This window comes from Rousettus aegyptiacus, unplaced genomic scaffold (assembly GCF_014176215.1).
Source record: "Rousettus aegyptiacus isolate mRouAeg1 unplaced genomic scaffold, mRouAeg1.p scaffold_m13_p_11, whole genome shotgun sequence".
NCBI lineage: Eukaryota > Metazoa > Chordata > Mammalia > Chiroptera > Pteropodidae > Rousettus > Rousettus aegyptiacus.
In genome coordinates, this window is record NW_023416286.1 from 89758076 (window position 1) to 89774556 (window position 16481).

Below are 16481 nucleotides of genomic sequence, written 5' to 3' on the forward strand. Positions count from 1 at the left end.
CCAGATTACCAAAGACCAAATCTTTTACCCTTCTCCCGTTTACTCCGAGAATACTTGCCAGCAGTAGTTGGGGCTGCAGCGTTCACCCCAAGATAACTCACGATTACAATTCTAACCTTAACCCCAACATTTGCCACGAAATACCTTCTTTTATTATTTTTGTATCGCTCCAGTATATCAGTAGTCTTTGGAAACAAATGACGCTCTATTTATGGCATTCTGTTTTTAGTAGTTCAATCACTGAAAATGTCAAATCCTAGAAACTAGCATTCCTACACGATGTCGAAACACTGGCAGTGAGCTGCACTTTTTTTTTCTAAGCGGGACAGAGCTGATTAATGTTTGTGAAGCTATGGGAGTATCAGTGGTCTTATACACTGCTCGTTAAAGTATTTGCATTAATCTTTTCATGGTGTGTTCACATCTTAAAAAGCTTGCTGACCAGAGAGAGATTGCCCCGTCCAGGGCTATCCCCATCTTAGCGATGTCAGAGATGGCAAAGGGCTTGTCCCAGAACATGTCTTTCATACATGAACCAACCAATCCCGAGTCCATGGCCCCAGCCATGTCCTTATCTAACTTACAGAGCCAATCTTTCCTCTGCCCTAAATCATCCCAGGGCTGGACACCAGGCAACTCGAGAGACCATGCCTCTAGCCCAAAGCCCATTGGAATTACTCAAACTGGCCGGTCCCAAACTGTTGACTCTGCCCTCCCTTGCCTTCCCTGCAGAAACTCCAAAAAAGCCTTTGGCCTAGACTTAGCCCTCACTCCTATCTTTCAACAAAAGCTGCTTCCCCTGTGGCCCCGTGTGGCATGCAGTGACCTGAGACCCATGGGTATAATGAACTTCCTCCTGAGCCTCATTCCCATCTCTAGGTCGACACCTACACTACCGTGCCGTATCCAGCACACACATTCGTAGAACAGTAGGAATCGATACAACCTATAGAGAGCAATTCCTCCAAACCTCAAAATTTTAAATTTCGGTATCTTGTTAACCCACGCACATGAGAAGTGACGCGTAAAACTAACGGAGCATCATTCCCAGGTCAGACATTGGAAACCGCCTCAAGGTCTGGCAATACGAAACCGGTTCAATTAAGCTCAGCTCTATGTGTGCTGGTATGAATCGATCTGCAAGATACACGGTGAGGTAAGAGTAGCAAGATTTAGAAAAGGAAGAAAAGCGCACTGGTTGAAGAACGTTCTAGTGCCAGAGCGACGTGTCGCCCATCCCCGTTTGTGCCTAGCAGTCCTTTGCAAGGCTTGAGCTAGCTGTTTCACCTCTCCGTGCCTCCATTCTCTTACCTGTAACACTGACGTTTTCTTAGAGCAGTTTCAGATTCCCAGCAAAGTTAAAAGGAAGATACAGAGGTCCTCTGGCCCCCCTGCCCCGCTCCCATGCGGAGTTTCCACCGCTACCCACGTACCTTACCAGAGTGCGGCGCTGGTTGCAATGTAGCCAGTCATAGAAATGATAGCATGATCTACAAAGTCTACGTGAGAAAACTCGTTTTCGAGAACAACGGGAAGAAGTATGACAAAACGTACTGAATCCAACCTGGAACACGAAGGAAATATGTAGGTCTGAATCCATAAAGTCTTGAGTTATTCCAGTTACGAGATGAGAGCGAGGCGAGGATCTTAGTTAAGCATCGAAACATTTAGCTTGAGTCCAAAAGAAAATCATCTCCAAATACACAGAGAGTGAGGCAGTGATGAAGAACAGACCGAAAAATGCATGAATGTTTTACTTTGGGAAGTTAAGTTTTGTCGTCTTTGAGTATTTCTTAATATACATAAAAATAATCATGCCTAAAATTTAAAAGTATATTATAACTTGTTACTCCCAAATGCATCTGTATAACCTATTTCTAAACCTAGAAAACTCCTACAAGACCTCTCCATTCTCCTGAAAGTAAATCCATCTTTCCTCCCATCGAGCATTAAAAAATAAAATTTAAAATTATGATATAACACTCTGTTTTCCTAATTCGATACGGCAATATTTGTTTTATTGCAAAGTACAATATTTTTACTTCAGTATGGGCTCTTGTGCTTCATGGGACCTACCTCAATCCTGACATTGCATGGAGCCTACCAGTATTATCATGTACTTATCTACGTTATGGTTTATAATCATTCTGTTGCTTAAAGTCAGAGGAAGTCTTCAAACTGAAAAGCATGATCGGACGCAACTGTTTAATGAAAGCTTCGCGGACTCGATATTTCTCAGTTCATGGTATGGCTGTCATCCGCACCGTTGTTAGCAGATGACGCTGACGTCCAGCGGCCCCCGCCTCATCAGCAGGGCGTAGTTCTAAGCCCCCGGTGGATGCCTGAAACCAAGGAAAGGACCAAACGCTATATACACTATTTTTCCTGTATACACACACACCTTTTCACTTAAAGGAAACACGTCGGAGCTCCTCTTCGGCGTATCTGCACGGCCAGCATCGCGACTCTTGTGCTTTGGGGCCATTATTAATAGGGGTGACTTGAATGTATGCACTGAGGTACTACGACAGTCGATCTGATGACCGAGACGAGGGGCATGTACGCCGAGGGTACACGGGACACAGGGATGAGTCACATCCCAGGTGGAATGCGATCACACGACTCAGGACAGCGCATGATTTAAAACTTAACCCGCTTTCTGTTCAGGAACAAAAGAGTGCGGCTCGCTGCCAGTGTGAATTTAATTTTACATAAACACACTCTTTGAGGCTGAGGCAAATTGGGCTGGTTTTCAACGTGAAAATAAGATATAAAAACTGTTCCTGGAGCTATTTCTAAATAGAATTTGTCTCTAATCCTAATGTAACAGAAATACATTCATTAATCAGATTCATCCAATGAATCTTTGGCTAACAACTGTTTGAGAATGGTGTTAACATCACACGTAAGGATGCTACATTTTCTAGGATTTGACATTTTCAGCAATCGAGAATTACTATATTTTGTAAATGGAGATACCACTACTAAAAACGGAATGCTATAAATAGAATGATGACCTTCATTTCCAAAGACTATTGATATGCTAGAGTGATGCGAAACTAATAATAAAAGTGAGGTATTTCATGGCAAACTTTGGGGGTAAGATTAGGACTGTAATCCACGAGCTATCTCGGGGTAAACGCTGCAGCCGCCAGCACTGACGGCGAGTATTCTCAGGGCAGATAAGAAATGGGTTAAGAATTGTTCATTTCTAGAATTTTCCATCCAATATTTTCAGTCTGCGGGTAACCGGAACTGCGAAAAGCAAAACCGTGGATAAAGGGGGAACTACTGTCCTCCTCGCGTAAAACAAGTAATAAAAGCTAGGTGGATGGGTGATATGTCCAGTGGGATCCTGAACCACAGACCACATCTTCTGCTTTAACTTAGAAAATCTTGGGTTTTTCCCCCCCATTCTTAGTCCAAGCAAAGCGAAGCAAATTTGGAAGAGTGTAATTTTACGTCACTGGTGGTGTTCAAGCAGGATATGAATGACCGTCGATCATGAATGCCGTGGAGATGAAACCAACCGGTTAGTTGATTTTTAGGGTACTTTCTAATTTTATCATTCTGAGTGATGAAATGAAGAGCCAAAGAATAACGTGAGATAAAATACAAAGAAAAAATTTAATTTAGTTTGACAATTAACTGCAATTTAGTAATAAAGAAAAAAAATTGCAGATAATCCCAATGTCTTTAGACTAGGATGTGGGGAAATTTTGGTATTATATATAGAAATGAGGAAATTACAAAAACTTGAAAATAATAAAACCCGTCAGGGTTAGAAATGCCTTTCCAGGTCAAGTTCTGTTCTGCCATCAGAGCACAAGAGAAAATGGAGCTAAAGGACGGAACCCCTGCTCTCCGTAAAATTACAAGCTGGTGAGGATACAGACGAGTCAACGGGCAAGTATTATTAGCACACACGCTGCCAGTGGAAGCACCGGAGAACGTGAGAGCTTGTCCCAGGAGCACCAGCCCGGATCTCAGGGTCACGGGCAGGCTTCCTGGAGAAAATGATGTCTAATCTGAGAACCGAAGAGTGAGCCAGCCGTAGCAAGGCCGTGAGGTAAATTACAGATCATAAAAGTGAGGAGGGACGTGCACAGGCCAAGGTCTGGAGGGGAGGAAGCGGAAGGGTGTTTTCATAATCGGGACATGAAGCGTGAAGATGAGGCAGAGGTACCAGGATGAGCCGGAAAGGCAAGTCATGAAGATGCTCGGAGGGACTGCCGAGCTCTGCCAAGGACACTGGACAGCCAACGAGAGCTTTACTTACTGGAGAGCACGATCGGATTTGCGTTTTATAAAATGTGGGGCCGCAACATCGAGCTGGGTTTTTAAAATTTATTTCTGTATCTATCTATTTATTTATTGTCCTTTGGACATATCTGACAGCCTGGTGAGCCCTATTGATCCCATTTCTGAATAATTATCTGAACGCCTGAAATAAAAGATAAAGCAGAAATTAACAAAATAATTAAATTTATAATGGCATCGAAAAGAATAAAATACTGAGGAATAAATTCAAGGAAAGTGCAAAATATATACTCTGAAAATAACAAATTATTGTTGAAAGAAGTTTAAAAATACCTAAATTAATAAAGGATGTCTCCCATAGTCATAGATCGGAAAACGTAATGCTGCGAAAACAGAAATGTTGACCAAATTGATTCAAATTCAACGCAATCATTATCCTAACTGATCCTAAAATTCATCTGGAAATGCAAGGGATTAAGAATAGCCAGTCTTAGAATAATAAAGGTTAGAGTATTCACATGTCCTGATTTCAAAACTTACAAAGCTACAGAAATTGAGACTAAGACACTGTGGTGCTTCCTTAAGGATAGACACAAAAATTATTGGAATAGAATGGAGACTCTAGAAATAAGCCTTTACTTTTATGGCCATTCGAATTTTAACAAGGGTGCTAAGACCATTCAATGGTACAAAGAATAGTCTTTTCAACAAATGGTCTCAGAACAGCTGAATAGCCACATGCGGAAGGAATGAAGCGACACCATACACAAAAATTAATTCAAAATAAGTTATAAACATAAATGTGAAACTATAAAACTTTTGGAGAAAACACAGGAATAAATCTTCACAACATAAAGTTAGGGAGAGCCTTCCTAGATGAACGCCAAAGGCGCAAGCAATGAAAGAAAAAAAACTGATTTGGCTTCATCAAAATTAAATGCTTTGATGCTTCAATGGATATTATCGAGAAAGTAAAAGATAACCCACTGTGTATTAGTTTGCAGGAGCTGCTATAACAAAATACCACAGCCGGGAAGGCCTAAACAACAGAAATTTATTTTCTCGCAGTTCCGGAAGCTACAAGTCCAAGACCCAGGTGCCAGCAGGTTGGGCTGCATCCTCTCCACATCCTCACCTGGACTTTACTCTCTGCACTGCATCCCGGGTGTTTCTTTGGGGGCCCTGATCTCCCTGTTTTATAAAGGACACCAGTCAGATTGGATTAGGGCCCACCCTGATGGCCTAACTTTAATTTCCTCTTTCAAGGTCCTGTTTCCAAATTCAGATGGACTGGGGTGAAGCCTTCAATATATGATTTGGGGGGAGATGCTATTCAGCCCACCACCTAGACCTCTCAAATTCATATCCATCTCACACGCAAAACAGATTCACCCCCATACCAGTAGCTCAAAAGTCTAAACCCAACCCATCACCACCAGCGCTAAGTCCCAAAGTTCACCTAAATATAATCTAAATCAAGTGTAGGAGAGACTCGAGGCATGATTCATTCTGAGGCAAAAATTCCTCTCTAGCTGTGAACTTATGAAACCAGGCAAATTATCTGCTTCCAAAATATAATGCTGGTACAGGCAAAGGATGGACATCCCCATTCCCAAAGAGAGAAACTGGACAGAAGAAAGAGGTCTTGGGTTGCAAGCAAGGGCAAACTTTAGCAGGGAAAATTCCATTAGATTTTAAGGCTGGAGAGTACTATTCTTTGGCTGGATACTCTGTCATCGAGCCCACTGGGGTGGCAGGCCTACTCCCTTAGCTCCAGAAAGCAGTTCCAACCCTGAGGCCCTGAGCGGCCTTGGGCCCGCTGAAAGTGAGGCAGGAACAGCCTCACCCCTAGGGCCTGTGCCCCTGGTGAGCATGGCAGCCCTCTCTATCCCGGAATGGCCTTTGGAGTCCTGTCTCCTTTTTCTAGGAGGATAATGTGTGTTCACAGCCTGAGTATAGCTCTGCGGTACCTCCCTGTAGCAGCCCAGACCTCCAATAGCCTTCCTTAGCTTTCTCACATGTCTGTTCCTGTCCGCCCAGGCTGGCAGTGTTTCTGATGGTATAACTTTATCTCGATTCCTGGTTTCTGCTGAAATAACTAATTAGATCCCTGAGTCACATCCATAATCTCTTTATTAAGTAATTGTCTAGCTACACCCTTGGTGTTCTATCTAGAACAAGCTTTCTCATTTTTTGCAATAAGGATAAACTGAGAATTTTCGAAATCTTCAAATTCTGATTCCTTTTTGCTTAAAATTTCCTTCTTCGATTTATCTCTTTGCTTTCACATTTTACTGTAAGCAATGAGGAGAAACTAAGTCACATCTTGAATACTTAGCTTAGAAATCACCTAGGCTAAATATATAAATTCATCATTTACAAATTCTGCCTCCTACAAAACACTAGAACACGATTCAACCAAATTCTTTGCCACTTTATAACAAGAATCAACTTTCCTCTACTGTCCAATAACATATTCCTTATATTAATTGGAGGCCTCAGCAGAAGCACTTTTAATGTCCATATTTCTATCAATAGGATTCTGGAGGCAATCTAGGCTTTTTCTAAACATGTGCCTCAAAATTCTTCCAGCCTCTACCATTACCCTGTTCCACATTTTTAGGTGTTTGAAAGAGCAGTACGCATGCCCAATACTAAAATCTATGTTAGATTGTACAGCTGCCACAACAAAATACCACAGCCAGGATGGCCTAAACAACAGAAATTTATTTTCTCACAGCTCCTGGGCACCAGAGGTCTGAGATCAAAGTGCTGGCAAGTTTGATTTCTTCTGAGCCCACTGCAGATGGCCACCATCCGAATGTAACCTCAAATGGCCTTCCCTCTGTCCACAGGCAACCCTGGTGTCTTTTTCTGGGTCCTAATCCCCTCTTCTTATAAGGATATCAGTCAGATTAGATTAGAGCCCATCCTAGGAGAGGGTCTCGTTTTAATTTAATTACCTCTTCAAAAGCCCTGTCTTCAAATACAGACACGAAATCGGGTACTGGGGGTTAGGGCTTCAACATATGAATGAGGGGGAGCGCGAGGCACAATTCAGCCCATGACACATATACTAGAATAAAATCTTTTCAAATTATATATCTAAAAGGCAATAGTATCCTGAATATATATACAACCTAACAATGTAACTATGTACATCTTCACTTCTTTAAAAGGACTTTTTCTCTTCTCTTTCTCTTTGATTTAAACTGGCCTTGGGCTCACTTGCTTCTTTGCCTTCCTTATCCTTCTGCATACTGCATGACCTCTCCCCTAATCATTCAGCCCTTAGGTCAGACTCAAAACAGTCTTAGAAACAAAGCCTCAGTTCTGTTGACCACAGAAACAGGTTTCAGTCAAACTAATGATAACATCTTGCAGCTCTACAACCACGAAGGTGGAAGACCCTGCCAGCAAACCCTCGAAACCAGACTGAAGAACTATGCCATAACTAACGCCAGGACCTGAAGCAACGAACTGCCTCCCAGCCCCCATCAATCAGGAGGGCCCATGACCACAACTCCCTCATCTCCTGAGTCTTCCCCTAAATGACCTATTTGCAGAGACCACGGGGCCTGGGGTGGGGGGGAGCCAGGTCTTCGTGCGTTAGTGTGCCTGGGTCTCCGGGCTTGGCACCATTTCCTTAAATAAACCTTGACTTTCTTTGCTGCAAACTCATGCCCACGTCTCTTCTGGCTATGCCTTCAGTTCAGTAATAACAATAAAAATACAACCCAATTGAAAAATGGGCAATGGATCTGAGAAGACATTTTTCTAAATAAGATATACAAATGGCCAAGAAGCATATGAAAAAAAAAATGTTCAACGTCATCATGTTCCTGTTGGGGGTAACCCTAAAATCCATCATGCCCCAGTAGCACTGAGGAGTCCTTGGTTCTTTTTGCGGACGCAGTAGAGAATTACAGGTCAGCGAGATTTGGGGAAAGTAAGATTTGTTAAAGTATGTTTGAAGGAAGTGGGTCATGCCCAAGAGGGCAATAACTGCAGGGAATTCAAAACATCTGATTAAAGGACGCTCCACGGCATGAGCGAGTTACAGCAAAGAGGGCTGTAACCGCGGAAGTGAGGAATTCTGTATTATATTAGGGCTGTGGCGAGAGGTTACAAGGTGGTGCTAAATGATTGGCCTGTGAGGACATTTTGATTGGCATTTGGCTGTTATATAACTCTGTCTACTGTGCATGCAGCTACCCAGAATTCAGTCTGTTATAATTAGATTCATGAACTTCTGGGCATAGGCATGATATTGTAATGACGGTATAATGAGGCCTGGTTACGGGGAGGTTATTATAGGACTGACTGCACACGTACTTGCAGCTGGATTAAACCAGCCACTGCTCTGGCTTCATGCCTTTGTTCCTCAGGATGCGAGGATGACTTATAACTATAAAATGGGTGTCCTAGGGAGGTCTTTGGAAGGCGCCTTCGTTCCTTTGTTCCCCTATTGCTCGTGTCTACCTAACTACCTAACAATTAGCCATTAGATAGCAGGGAAATGCAAGCTAAAACCACAATGAGAATGCACTTCATGTACCCAGATGGCTACAATGAAAAAATGGATAACAGCGATTGTACTGGGGAGAAACTGGAACCTTCCTACATTGCCCGTAGGATTACGAAATGGTACAACAGCTTTGGAAAACAATGCGGCAGTTCCTCAAAAAGTTGCACATATATCCATCCCCAAGAGAACTGAAAGTATATGTCCACACAAAAACTTGAGCATGAATGTTCACGGCAGCATGAATTATAATAGCCAAGAAGTAGAAAAAGCCTTAATGTCCATCAAATGAGAATAGATAAGTAAAATATAGTATATTTATACAATGGAATATAATTAGGCCACAAAAAGGAATGAAGTGCTGATACATGCCATAGCATGGATGAACTGTGTAAACATTATACTAAGTAAAAGAAACCAGACACAAAAGACCACATGTTGCAGGATTCCACTGGTGTGAAATGTCCGTAGAGACGGAGAGTAGATCAGTGGTGGCCTAGGGCTGGGAGAAAGGGGTGACATTGAGAAGAAATGGGAAATGGCCGTGAATAGGTACAGAGTTTCTTTTTGAGGTGATGAAAGAGATTTTTAATTGATTGTGGTGATAATTGTACAACTCTCTGAACATATAATAATTACTGAATAATATACTGTAAGTAAAGGAATTGTATGGCATGTAAATTATATCTCAATAAAGCTATTAGGATTACAGATAAAACCACTTATTTTAAAAGTTATCAAAATATTTTTACGTAAAAGGTAGTATTATATGTGCTTCTTCGTACTTACAAAGATCTAACAGAGGGTATTATTAATAACATTTCAAAGAACGAATGACTATAAATAATATATTTAGATATTTACAACAATGTGATGGGATATGAATAACATGATTTCCACTGGCAATAAAGTTATTGCTTATATTCATAAAAAGGAAATACTAAGTTTCAGGTACAGGTTAGTGAAAATAAAGATAGAATTTTCCCCTAGTAAAGTTCGTAAATTCTCTGAATCCTATTTATAAATACTTTGGGGTTCATTTGAACCCCGGGGTGATAAATCCTGAATCGGAAAAGAAAACACCCGGAAGGCTATCATAGAAGTCCAAGCCAGAATACCTATGGGCTCGACTGACGGCAGGAGGAACGGAGGAGCGTGGGTGGATTATAATGTATTTGGGGAGCTGACTCAATAGGACTCAGTACCTGAAAAGATGTTGGCAGTGAGGGAAATGTGGCGTCTGAGCTGCTGCTTGGGTAACCAAGGGACAGTGAGCAGTCCCTGGAAATACGAACACCGCGTGGAAGGAGACGCAGCTTGCGTGAAGTGAGACTGCATGAAGAGAAAGAGTTTGTTTGTTTTCTTCGGACGTGTTCCGTGCGAGGTGCATCAATGAAACGAGATAACTGGATGTGAGGCCCGGAGCTCCGAAGAAGAGATGGACCGGAGATACAGATTGGGGAGTTGTCAATATCATACCAGGATTGGATGCAACTGCGCAGGGAGAACTTGTTGTGAAGGGAGATGAACAAAACAGGGGCCAGAGGACCAGGAACGTTTAAGGCAAAAATCAGGGACGGGAAGGCTGTAAAGATGATGTAAATGGAGCCAAGTCAGACAAGCAGCAGGAGAGCCAGTCGAATTATTTGAGTCCTACACTGTGGAAACTCCAGCTCATGAATAAAGTCATACAATTATTGTATACACTTCGTTTGTAATGTCCTATGCTTTGGGGATTCGAATGATGTTTATTTTTATACTATCTGTATTATGTTAATTACTGAACTTAAAACCTAAATGTTTAAATGTCACTGCATTACTGATTCAGGAAGCTCTTTTATTTCATCTGTGACTAATAAAAAAAAAAACCCTCCATTTAAAAATTACGTTTTAATAATTTATTTTACTGTGGTAAAATATAAATAGCATAAAATCGACCATTTTAATCATTCTAAGTGTACACGTCAATGGAATGAACTACATTCGTGATGCTGTACAGCTATTACCATTATCTATTTCTAAAATATTTACCCCAAATAGAAGCTATACGATTAAGGAACAACTTCCTGTTGTCCCCTGCCTCCGGTGTCTTACATCCTCTAATCGACTTTCAGTCTCTATGAATTTGCCTGTTCCAGAGGTTTCACAAAAGTGAAACCATACAATATCTGTTCTTGTGTGTCTGGCTTATTTCACTTAGCATGATGTTTAGGAGCTTCGCCCATATTATAGCATGTGTCAGAATTGTACTTGATCTTTATAGCTGAATAACATTCCCTTGTGTGTATAGACCACATTTTCTTTAGTCATTCATCTGTTGATGAACACTGGATTGTTTTAACCTTTTGGCTATTGTGAACGATGCTGGGCATTGGCGAACAAATATTTGAGTTCCTATTTTTAGTTCTTTTGAGTGTATTCCTAAGAGTGGCCTTGCTGGTTAAATAAGAATTTTATGTCAAGCTTTTAGAGGAGTTTTCCGCAGTGGCTGTGCCAATACACAGCCTTAACAACAATGTATGAGGGTTCCAGTTTTTACCAACTCATTGTTTTCCTTCATGACTATCATCGTCGCCGTCATGATCATCGCCCTCCTGGAGGATATGAAGTGGTATCTCATTATGGTTTTCATTTAACTTCCGTAATGACTAATGAGATTGGGCCATCTCTTCATGTGCACGTTAGCCATTTGTGTATTTTCAAGAAACGTCTGTTTCAATCTATTGTCAATTTTTAAAATGGGTGTCCAACTTCATTCTTTTGCATGTGAAAATCCAGTTGTGTCAGGACTATCTGTCGAAGAGACTGTTCTTCTCCCATTGAAGAGACGGACACCCTTGTCGAAATCAACCGGCCAAAGACCTATGGGTTTATCTCTGGATGCTCAATTCTATCCCATAGGTTGATATGTCTCTTCTTATGTTGCTACCATGCTGTTGACGTAAAAAATGTCCAAACCTGTAGATAATTTGTATAAGAGTTTATTTGAGCCAAACTGGTGATGTACACTGGGAGCAAGATCTCAGGTGCTCTGCGGAATAACGGTTTTGCGGCTTCTTTCATGCACTTGAAATGAAGGAGGGGACACAGGGAAGATCATGTGGAGGTGGGAGAAAGCAAGGCAGGGATCGAATCACAGGACTGTTAACGAGATTATCTGCTCTTTTGAGGGTTAATATTCCCTTCCAGGGGTATTACTTCTGGTATTTCAAAGGCGTGTTAACCTAGAGCCACAGGAACAATGGACAAGGCTGGCTCAAGACCTTTCACTAAAGAAGTTATAGGCCTGGGGTGTGACTACCTACCAGACCTGCCCAGTTAGGAATGTATAATCAGATCACTTTGTGAGGTTACTTTCTAAAGAATGCTCTATTTTCTTTTGTCCACAATATTATCTTGATGAATGTAGCTCTGTCATGTGTTTTGAAATCAGGAAATGTGATATCTCGTCTCTCATGAAGATTGGACAACAGGGATATATTCTGAACAGGAATCACCGTATCTATTTAGTCTGTTTGAAAGTTACATATCCTTTCCCCCTCAGCTTTACTGAGGTACCATTGACCAAAAAAGTATTTTATTTAAAGTGTACAGTGATACTTTGACAGTATTTTATTTAAAGTGTACAATAAAATAAAAGTATTTTATTTACAGTGATACTTTGACATACAAATACACTGGGAAAGGATTCCCACAATAAAATTAATTACCACATCCGACACCTCACAGTTACGTAAGTTTATTTTATTTTTATTTTTTTTTGTGAGACTGCTTAACCTCTATCCTCTGGGAAAATTTCAAGTATACCACACAGTCTGATGACCTAGAGTCACCACACTATACATTCGACCCTCAGGAGGTATTCCTCTCACAGCTGAAAGTTTCTGTGCTCCGACCAACCTCTCCGCGTTTCACCCACTCCCCGACCTCCCAGTCCCTGGCGACCACCCTTCCACTCTCCGGTTCTACGAGTACGACTTTCTTAAGATCCCACCTAGAAGTGATACCGTGTATTATTTGTGCTTCTCTGTCTGGCTTATTTCACTTCGCAAATGGCAGGATTTCCTTCTTTGTAAAGGCTGAATAATAGTCGTGTGCGTGTGTGTGTGTGTGCCCACATTTTTTCTATCCGTTCATCAAGTGAAGGATGCTTAGATTGTTTCCATATCTGGACTATTTGACTAATGCTGCAATGAACACAGGAGTCTAGATATCTCTTTGATCTCAAAAAAAAAAAAAAAAACCTCAAAGTGATATGTTTCCTTTGGATATATATTCAGAAGTGGGCTTGCTGGATCTTATGTTAGTTCTAGTCTTAATTTCTTGAGGGACCTCCATACTGTTTTCCATAATGGCTGCACCAATTGACATTCCTGCCAGCAGTGCTCAAAGGTTCCTTTTCCTCCCCCGACCCCCACTCTCTCCAACACTTGCTATCTCTTGTCTTTTTGATACTAGTCATCCTGACAGATATAAGGTAATATCTAAAAAATCATTGTTATCCTAGAGAATAATGTTCCATGTGCTCTTGAGAATATGAATATTCTGCTGCCGTGGGGTGTAATGTTTTATATATGTCTAACATGCAGTTCAAGTTCAATCTTTCCATATTTTCTGTTTGGATGACCTATCTATTGGTAAAGATATGAAGTCTACTGGTATTATTGTATTACTACTTCTCTCTACAAATTTGCTGACGTTTGCTTTATATAACTAGGTGTCCTGATATTGATGAATACATTTATAATTGTTAGGTCTTCTTGATGAACTGATGCCTTTATCATTACATAGTGGCCTTCTTAGTCTTTTGTTAGTGTTTCTGTTTTTAGTTCTTGACATAGTTTATTTTGCCTGATATAAGTATAGCTGCTCCTGCTCCCTTTTAATTTCCATTGACATGGAATATTTCTTTCCCTCCCATCCCTGTCAGACTATTTATATTCTGAAAAATGAAGTGAATCTCTCCTAGGCAGCATACAGCTAGGTCTTGGTTTTTTTATCCACTTAACAACTCTGTTTTCCTATTGGATAACAGTCCATTTATATGTAAGTGATTATAAGTAAGAAAATTATCATTGCTATTTTCTTGTTTTCTAGCTGTTTTGTAGGTTTTTTATTCCTTTCTTCCTCTCTTCTTGTCCTGATTTGATGATTTTCTTCTTTGATTCTTTTCTTTTGTGTATCTACTATATGTTTTTGTTTTCTAATTATCATGAGGCATACATGAAACGTTTTATAGGTAGAAGTCTATTTTAAGCAAAGAAATTTGCTTTCATCCCCAAAACTCTACATTTTTACTCTCCTTCCCCACAGTTTATGTTGAGTAATAAGATACATCTTTTTATATTGTGTATCCATTAATGAATTACTGTAGCTATGTTATCTTTAATTCTTTTATCAATGTAAGAAAGATCCAAACTATAGAGAATTCTTATAAGAGTTTATTTGAGCCAAACTGATGACATATACTAGGGAGGAAGATCTCAAATGCTCCAGAGAATAACAATTTTGCATTTTTTAAAAAAAATGCATTTGAAATTAAGGAGGTGACATAAGATTAATGGAGGTGGGAGAAAAGCAAGGCAGGGACTGGATTACGGGACAGTTAACAACGGTGTGTGCTCTCACGAAGGTAGTTAACCTGAACGTACAGAAATAATGCACAGGGCTTGCTAAAGCAAAGACCGACTTTTGACTGAAGAGTTATATGCCTGGGATGTGCCTGCTCACAATGATCTGCCCAGTTACGAATCTCTGCTCAGATCACCCTGTGAGGTTACTCACCGCAGAGCCCATTTTCTCATCCACAGTCTTTTATTCTTTATAATAGAGTCTGAAGTAGTTACATGCTTCCATTACCAGACTAGGGTATTCTGAATTTAACTGTATCTTTACCAGTGAGTTTTATAATTTCACACGTTTCATGTTACTAATTAGTGTCCTTTCAATTAAACTTTAAAACCTCCCTTAGCATTTCCTACAAGGCTGGTCTAGATGTGATGTTTTATTTGGGAAAATCTTTATCTCTTTTAATTCTAAATAACAACTTTGCCAGGTAATGTATTTCTGGTTGGCAGTTTCTTTTGTTTGTTTGTTTTTTCTGAATATATCATCTCATTCACTTCTGGCCTGCAAGGTTTCCGCTGAAAAATTCAGTGATAGGACTATAGGGGTTCCCTTGAATGTAACAAGTCTTTCTCTTGCTGCTTTTGAGATTCTCTTTAAATTTCTGAAATTTTAATTATAATGTGTCTCAGCGTGGGGCTCTGTGGATTCATCTAATAGTACTATGTGGGCCTCCTGAATCTGGAAGTCTTATCTTATCTCAGGTTTGGGAAGTTTTCAGCCATTATTTCATTGAAAAACCTTTCTGTCCCTTTTCCTCTCTTCCTTCTGGGACATGCATAATAAATATCTTGATCCTGTTGATGGCGTCTCATTCCGTCAGCTACCTGAACTCTTTTGCATTTTTTTCTTGTTGCTCCTGATTGGTTAAATTCCACTGTCTTATCACCGAGTCTGCTGCACCTTTTCCCCCACTGCATCTAGTCTGCCGTTGAACCCCTCTAGTGAATTTTTCAGTTCCATTTTTGTGTTCTTTAGCTCTGTGATTCGATTGGTACTTTGTTACATTTTCTTTTTGTTGAAATTCTTTGACTTTGTTTTCTTGACCTTGTGAGCATCTTTAGGACCATTATTTTGCACACTTCATCAGGTAAATCATACATCTGCATTTCATTCGGTCTTTTTCTGGGATTTTATCATGTTCTTTCACTTGGAACACATTCCTGTTTCTTTATTTTCCTTGACTCTCAGTGTTGGTTTCTGTGCATCTGATAAAACCACCATCTCTCTCAGACTTGAAGGAGCAGCCTTGTGCAGAAGATGAACCTCGCCAATCATCATGGCCCAAGTTCCTGTTTGCCTCTCAACCCTTTGTACTTGTCCAAATCACCACTTTTTTTTTTTTTAAGTGGTTCCTAGAAGATTAGAATGTGCCAAGACCCATTAGTGCCCGAATAGCATGGAAAATACCCACACATCCGTTCAGGTTCCCAAAGCTAATTGTAAATCTGGCCTTCAGGCAGTGACGAGGAAAATCAGGATGTCAGATACGCAATCTAGGTCCCATCAAAGAGAAATCAGGAGCTGGGTGTTTTAGCCTACTTGACCAGCCATCTAGAAATACCTCTTTGTTCACTGTGGTCCCAGGGAAATCACAAATGGTGAACCCAGTCAGCTCGCAGAACTGGGTGATTTAGGAGCTGGTCCCTCAGCTTGCAGCCATAGAACGTGGGGCACTAGATGTGTGGACAAACTCTTTTCCCAGAGCAGCTGGAGACTTGATTTTAGGGCTGGGGGAAAAGGCACAGGAAGTTCCCATATAGCCATTCTGACCCTCAAATGACTACTAATCATGGGCCTTCTCAGCAACCAGGTACAAGCTAATCAGAAGCCCAGCCCATCGGCAGCAGCTGGAAAAGTATGCAAACACCTTCCAGCGAGAAGCCGAGAGCCTAGCGTTTTTGCCTGGTCCCTCTGTGTCAAGCCAAGGAAGACAAACAAGGGAAGTACTGACACTTCCGTATAAAACTGCCTCTTAGTAAAAACAAAACAAAACAAACAAAACTGCTTCTTAATTTAATGTGACTCCAGGGGACTTGCAAATACTGGACCCTGTCAGCTGTCAGGACTC

The 16481-nt window shown here is 40.8% G+C and overlaps 1 long non-coding RNA gene across 1 annotated transcript in view; it reads right to left on the reverse strand.

Annotated features, from left to right (window-relative positions):
• Window positions 1-1433: 1433 nt before the first annotated feature.
• Window positions 1434-16481, reverse strand: part of LOC118609396 — a 29952-nt gene continuing 14904 nt past the window's right edge. The window contains exon 3 of the long non-coding RNA XR_004953411.1: window positions 1434-1564. This is a non-coding gene — a long non-coding RNA (uncharacterized LOC118609396). The remainder of the gene's footprint in view (window positions 1565-16481) is intronic.